The 7,598-nt window shown below is 38.1% G+C and overlaps 1 non-coding gene across 1 annotated transcript; it reads left to right on the top strand.

The window, feature by feature from the left end:
- Positions 1-6,723: 6,723 nt before the first annotated feature.
- On the top strand, positions 6,724-6,830 carry LOC131228446 (small nucleolar RNA R71). The gene has a single exon (XR_009162949.1). It is a non-coding gene; the product is annotated as a small nucleolar RNA R71 (small nucleolar RNA).
- The last annotated feature ends 768 nt before the right edge of the window (positions 6,831-7,598 follow it).

Genomic DNA, 7,598 nt, shown 5'->3' with positions numbered 1-7,598 from the left:
TGTTTTATCTACTCATATAATGGGTTGAGACCAAATTTGATGCATGTCCAGAGACCAGGTGGGCCCCACTTAAGGAATTAAAGGGCTGATCTGGCCGTTAGGCCACTTCTCGAGATATGAAATGGTTGAAATTTTATGTGTACGGTTTATTTATGCCCCCCATCCCATGTATGAAGTTTCGAGTCAATCGGATGGCGGAAACCATGTGATCTTGCATTTTGGACCATTTTCGGGCCTTTTTAATGTGAACGGCTTGATTTCCTCGGATCCTTGGCATGTAAATTCTTCAGTCTTAGTTCTCTGGAGTGCGTCCCTTGTTCTAGTGACTTTGGAGTATCAAATCCACGCTTTTAGTACTCTTTTTCAGTCCACGCTCCTGATTACATCCTGCAATAAAAATATAATTAAAATATGACATTAAGCATTATCATGTACGTAAAATCAGGCAATAACTGGGGTCTGATATATAATATTCGACCCTCATCACAACCCCCAACCAGCATTTTGCTAGTCCCGAGCAAAACATGCGAAAAATAATCTTAGAAATAAAAGACAATTCCTGTGAACCCGGGTGACTTGTTAAAAAAAATAGTCGAGATGTGAGAATTCTAAGATTCATGAATGGCGAGTAGAATTTTCTCCTAGAATCAAGCTCATGGTACACTTCATAATCAAGTTCAAAATATTAATCCATTAATTAGAACAATTCTAAACATCGAGTTACATGAGTGTATAGTGTAATCTCGACTTATAATCATTAAGAAATCCAATTGTAAATTTCATGATATCATTGGTAATTAACAATGAAATTCATGACAACCAAAACTGAAACTAACACTTTCCTTACAGATTAACTTTTCATTTTATCAGCCTTTGATTTTTTTTTTTTTTTCATGAACATTAATGCTAAGGAAGGGAATCAAATCCTCACCTATAGGTAGCAAACCTATGGTAAAGATTGTACACCTAACCCTTTTCTCATGTCAACCATGGGGAATCGAATCTTCATCTATAGGGAGCAAACCTATAATGATGATTATTCGACTCACCTTTTCAATTCTTCTTTATAAACTGATTCTAAAAATTTTGTTTTTCAGGTTAATCATTTAATTATCGAACCAGAACCTTAATGTGTAAGTGAGATGTGATATGCGAAATCATGACTCAATCAATGTTTACAACTTCTAATCATGGGTTAACAATTCAAACTTAACTGTAAAATCTAACAGATAACTGAATCCAAGAGTCATCAATTACCAACATTCTGTATCTTGTACTTTTAAAATCACGACTACCTTCAAAATCACTTCAAATTCACAAGAAATTTCAGAAAAATTTTAAAATTTTTCACAATCTTTGCTCAAGACCAAGAAAATATTGATGAGGTAACTTAATCTCCCACCTCCAACCTAAAATCTACATTGTCCTCAATGTAAAAGAAATAAGCATGCAATGCACATGGGACAACGAAAGTAAAAGAGGAGTGATGGAAGGATAGTACCTGTATGAAAGAATCTAGAAGCTTTCCAAAAAAAAAATTATCCATGTAAGAGTGAGTCAGCATAAGAGAGAAATCAACAAAAGCAAAATGATAAAAACGCAAAAAGAAAATCCTACCTATACCACTTTTGCAGGTGCTCTCGATTGCATTTAGCGTATGCAACAAGCCTTTAAACCCCTAGGTTTCTCCTAGTGGACGAGTTGTAGTCTCGTGAGGGTTTGCAGCAATGCTACCCACAAACATTGAACTCATGAATGAGAAAAGTGAAATGGAATGAAAAACTGGGTTGCCTCCCACGAGCGCTAAGTTTAACGTCTTCAGCCAGACAAGAATGGACCATGAATTAATCAATCTTGATAACCTGGGTCCGCCAAATAAATTTCCTCAACATCGTTGTTCACCAAATCATCTAAATATGGTTTCAGCTGTTGACCATTTACTTTGAAGATATTCCCGTCTGTTAGATTTTGAATCTCAACTGCTCCATGAGGAAATACTTGTACTACTCGATAAGGACCATACCATCACGAACGTAGTTTTACAGGAAAGAGGCGTAGCCTGGAATTGTACAATAATACTTTCTGGTTCGGTTCAAATGTCTTGCGAAGAATTGATTTGTCATGAAAGATTTTTATCTGCTCTTTATAAATTTTTACATTCTCAAATGCCTCATTTCGAATTTCTTCTAACTCATTGAGTTGAAGTTTACGGTGTGATCCAGCCTTGTTTAAATCAAAATTAAAAGTTTTGATGGCCCAATAAGCATGATGTTCTAATTCCACAGGTAAGTGACAGGCTTTCCCAAAGACAAGCCTGTACGGAAACATTCTAATCGGGGTTTTGAAAGCCGTACGATATGCCCAAAGAGCATCATTCAAACATTGCGACCAATCCTTACGATCGGGGCGAACCGTTTTCTCTAAAATTTGTTTAATCTCCCGATTTGACACCTCAACTTGACCACTTGTTTGTGGGTGATATGACGTTGCAACTTTATGAGTGATGGAATATTTCTTCATTAAAGATTCAAACGGTTTATTGCAAAAATGAGTACCCCATCACTTATAATTGCTCGAGGAGTGCCAAAACAAGAAAAGATATTTTCTTTTAAGAAACAGACCACAACTTTGTGATCATTCATTTTACATGGCACTGCTTCAATCCACTTAGAGACATAGTCGACGGCCACAAGGATATACACATAACCGAATGACGAGGGAAATGGGCCCATGAAGTCAATACCCCAAACATCAAATATTTCAACAATGAGAATATTGGTAAGTGGCATCATGTTCCTGTGGGAAATATTACCCGTACGTTGGCATCTATCACATGTTGAGCAAAAGGCATGGGTGTCTCGAAACAGTGTAGGCCAATAAAATCCACTTTGTAAGACTTTCGCAGCTGTTTTCTTTGAACCAAACTGACCACCACATGCATGATCATGACAAAAGAAGATTATACTATGAAACTCACTCTCAGGCACACATCTCCTAATAATCTGATCATGACAAATTTTGAATAAGTATGGGTCATCCCAAAAGAAATGTTTAACCTCAGCAAGAAATTTCAATTTATCTTGTTTAGTCCAATGAGAAGGAAGTTGACCTGTAACAAGATAGTTTACAATATCCGCATACCAAGGTAATTGAGAAATAGTTAGAAGTTGTTCATCAGGGAAAGACTCGTTCATTGGCAAAGGATCCACTGTCGATTCCAAGACAAGTCTAGACAAATGGTCGGCTACCACATTTTCGGAACCATTTTTATTCCGAATTTCAATGTCGAATTCTTGTAGTAAGAGGATCCAACGAATCAATCGAGGTTTAACATCTTTTTTAGAAAGAAGATATTTCAATGCTGCATGATCTGAGAACACTATAACCTTTGATCCTATGAGATATGACCTGAATTTGTCTAGAGCAAATACCACTGCTAACAATTCTTTTTTAATGGTAGAGTAGTTGAGCTGTGCATCATTTAGAGTCCTACTAACATAATAAATGACATGAGGCATTTTGTTCAATCTTTGTCCTAGGACGGCTCCAACAGCATAATCCGAAGCATCACACATAAGCTCAAAAGGTAAACTCCAATCAGGTGGTTGGATGGTTGGAGCAGAAGTCAGTAAATGCTTCAACTTATCAAAAGCTTGCCGACACTCATCATAGACAAAAGCAACATCTTTAGCTAGTAAATTGCATAAGGGTCAAGAAATTTTGCTAAAATCCTTAATGAATCTCCTGTAGAATCTCGCATGCCCTAAGAATGATCTAATCTCCTTAACCGTTCTGGGTGGAGGAAGACTAGAAATTAAATCAATCTTGGCTTTATCAACTTTAATGCCTTTACTTGAAATAACATGCCCGAGTACAATCCCTTTTTAAACCATAAAATGACACTTTTCCCAATTCAATACCAGGTTCGTTTTTTCACATCTTTCCAAGACAAGAGATAGATGGTATAAACATTCATCAAATGAAGAGCCAAAAATTAAAAAATCATCCATGAAAATCTCAAGGAAACGCTCAACCATGTCTGAAAAAATACTCATCATGCATCGTTGGAAGGTCGCAGGTGCATTACACAACCTAAATGGCATACGCCGATAGGCATATGTACCAAAAGGACATATAAATGTGGTTTTCTCTTGATCCTCGGGAGCAATGGGAATCTGATTATACCCGAAATAACCATCCAGAAAATAATAGTAGTTGTACCCTGCCAATCTCTCAAGCATCTGGTCTATAAAAGGAAGAGGAAAGTGATCCTTCCTTGTGACCAGGTTCAGTTTACGGTAATCAATACAAACTCGCCAACTCGTAGTCATGCGCGTTGGTACTAACTCATTATCCTCATTCTTTTTCACCGTAATCCCAGACTTTTTGGGAACAACTTGAACTGGGCTGACCCATGTGCTATCCGAAATGGGGTAAATGATACTAACATCTAACAATTTTAGCACTTCAGCTCGAACAACCTCTTTCATGTTAGGGTTAAGCCTCATTTGCATTTCACGCGATGTTTTTGCATTTTCTTCAAGATGAATACGATGCATACACACCGTGGGGCTTATTCCCTTTATGTCCGCTATTATCCACCCAATAGCTGCCTTATGTTCTCTAAGAACATTAAGCAACTTACCCTCCTGTTCTTTATCAAAGTTAGCAACTATGATGACAGGCAGGATTTCAGAAGGTCCTAAAAATGTATACTTGAGAGTTTCAGCTAGTTGTTTAAGGTCGACTTTGGGTGGTTTCTCAATAGACGGGACCAATTTAGACTCAGAAGGTGGAAGAGATTCCACTCTAGCTTTCCATTTTGTTGTATCCATTTTCGGATTAGAGTCAAGCAATGCATTAGCTTCTTAGATGGAACTTTCTATGTCAAAATCTATGCCAAAATGTGCTAAACAAGTCTCAAGAGCGTCTTCGGAAGATTCAAGGAAAGAGTCATGCACTAGACTCTCAATCATGTTCACTTCAAATATATCATCCGAGTCTGACATTTGTTGTCCAGCATTGAAAACATTGAGTTTAATCTTCATGTTACCAAAGGATAGCTTCATAACTCCGTTCCTGCAATTTATGATTGCATTGGATGTTGCCAAGAATGGACGTCCTAAGATAACCGGGATTTGACTTGTAGGATTCTGGACAGGCTGAGTATCTAGAACAATGAAATCCACTGAAAAATAAAACTTGTCAACCTAGATTAGCACATCTTCAATAACACCACGGGGCACCTTAATAGATCTATCAGCTAGTTGGAGTATTATTTTGGTTGATTTTAGTTCACCAAGTCCTAACTGCTCATACACAGAATATGGTAACAAATTGACGCTCGCCCCTAAATCAAGCAATGCTTTCTCAACCTTATGATCTCCTATGACACAAGAAATGGTAGGAGCTCCTGGATCCCTAAATTTATAAGGGGTGTTCTGTTGAATCATGGAGCTGAGTTGTTCTGCAAGGAAGACCTTCTTATGAACATTCATCTTACGCTTTTGAGTGCATAAATCTTTAAGAAACTTAGCGTAAGCAGGGACTTGCTTGATAGCATCAAGCAACGGAATGTTGATTTGGACTTGCTTAAACATGTTCAATATCTCATTAAAGTTGTTTCCTTTCTTAACCGGTGCCAGATGTTGAGGAAAAGGTGCTTTAGGCACATAAGATGGCACATGAGTGGTTCCTGGAGAGTCAGAGTGTTGTTGGACTTTGGATGTACTAGTATGTCTCTCCATTTCATTTTGATCTTCCCCATTGGACTTTGATTCTTCTCTGGGCATCTCTACTTTGTTCTCGATCTGTTTACTGGACCTAAGGGTAATGATTGATTTGGCTTGCTCATGATATTGTTCTTGGTTTGAATTAGAGCCAACCCATACTGTCCTTTTGGATTTACCACAGGTTGACTAGGGAACTTGCCCTTCTCTCTCTCTCACTCAATGTGGCAGTAAGTTGACCCAACTGTACTTCCAGTTTGGCAATGGATTGCGCATTTGCATGTACGCTTTGCTGGTTAGCTAGTAAAGTTTGTTGGGTGTCTTTTTGAAATTGAAGTAAACTCTGCATAAAAAGATTGAGTGTATCCTCAAGAAATGGTTTCCTATATTGTGGAGGTACTTGTTGATACTGCGGAAACTGCTGAGGTTGTTGACTGCCAACTTGGGGGTATGGTTGCCTTGGAGAATTTCCAGATGGTCCTCCTTGTTGTGGTCCTTTTGCCCAAGAAAAATTTGGATGCCGAGCCCACCCTGGATTGTAGGTGTTTGAGTAAGGATCATTCCCAGGTCTTCCAAAGGTGTTCATAGCATGTACTTGTTTAGAGAGAAATTCTGGAAATGCTGCACTAGATGGACAAGACTGCGTAGGATGGGCGGGACTGGAACATATGGCACATGACTCAATTTGAGTTGTTTGTGGAGGTCCATTATTCATCATCAAAGCATCCACTTCTTTGTCAGGCTATCAATCTTAGCATAAAGATCTGGCGTGACTCCTACCTCATATATACCCCCTTTCTTCAATGGTTGAGGACTTCTGTCACCTCTATTTGAATAGTCCCATTGCTGGGAGCTTTCACATAAGGTTTCAAAGAAATTCCACGCTTCGACATCACTTTTGGTTATGAATGACCCTCCACTGGTGGCATCAACCATGCGACGGTTTTGGGGTGTCAGACCGTCATAGAAGTATTGAACCTGTTGCCACTTTTCAAAACCATGGTGTGGACATTTAAGAAGTTAGTCCTTCCATCTTTCCCAACATTCATGAAAGTGCTCACCCTCTTTTTGTGTGAAATTTGTAATTTCTCTACGGAGAGCATTAGTTTTGTGAACCGGGAAGAACTTGTTTAAGAACTTCTTAGACAGTTGGTCCCATGTAGTGATAGACCCAACTCCTAGAGAATTCAACCATGCTTTCGCCTTATCCTTCAAAGAAAAAGGAAAAAGGTGCAAACAGATCGAATCATCTGAAAAGTTTTGGAACTTAAAGGTGGAGCAAATGTCTAAGAATTCTTTCACATGATGATATGGATCCTCCTTATCTAAGCCATAAAAGGAGGGCAACAATTGTATGACCCCAGGTTTGAGTTCAAACTGTGCTGCCGTGGTAGCTGGCAACACTATGCATGAAGGCGCATTGAATTGGACAGGAGCTAAATAATCTCTAAGAGCTTTAGTTCCATTCTCGTCCGCCATTTCAAATAGAATGTTTCTAAATCTTCTACGAAAGGTTCTTTCTATTTCAAGATCAAAAGGTGCTAGTTCTATGTTCAGAGATTTACGTCCTAGCATAAACTATATTATTGCAATGTAAGAAAGAAAACCAAACTAAGATGCAACCTAAGAGAAATAAAACTAAAAATAAAAATTATGAATTCCTAAAAACAAGAGAAAGCTATGTAAACGAGAATTGGAAGGAAGAACCCGTAAAAGGAGATGATGAATGTCTGAAGATTTGAGAGCTCCTCCTTTTGAAGACAATCTTATTTAGCATCTTCCTTCCTCAATTCTTGTAAACATTATAAAAACAAAAATAAATTAAATTTCCTAAAATAATGCTAGAGAAATCCTAAGCAATAGTTAATT

This window comes from Magnolia sinica, chromosome 15, assembly GCF_029962835.1.
Source record: "Magnolia sinica isolate HGM2019 chromosome 15, MsV1, whole genome shotgun sequence".
In the NCBI taxonomy this organism is placed as follows: Eukaryota; Viridiplantae; Streptophyta; class Magnoliopsida; order Magnoliales; family Magnoliaceae; genus Magnolia; species Magnolia sinica.
Note: the sequence above shows the minus strand (reverse complement) of the source record. Positions and strands in the feature narration are given on the sequence as shown.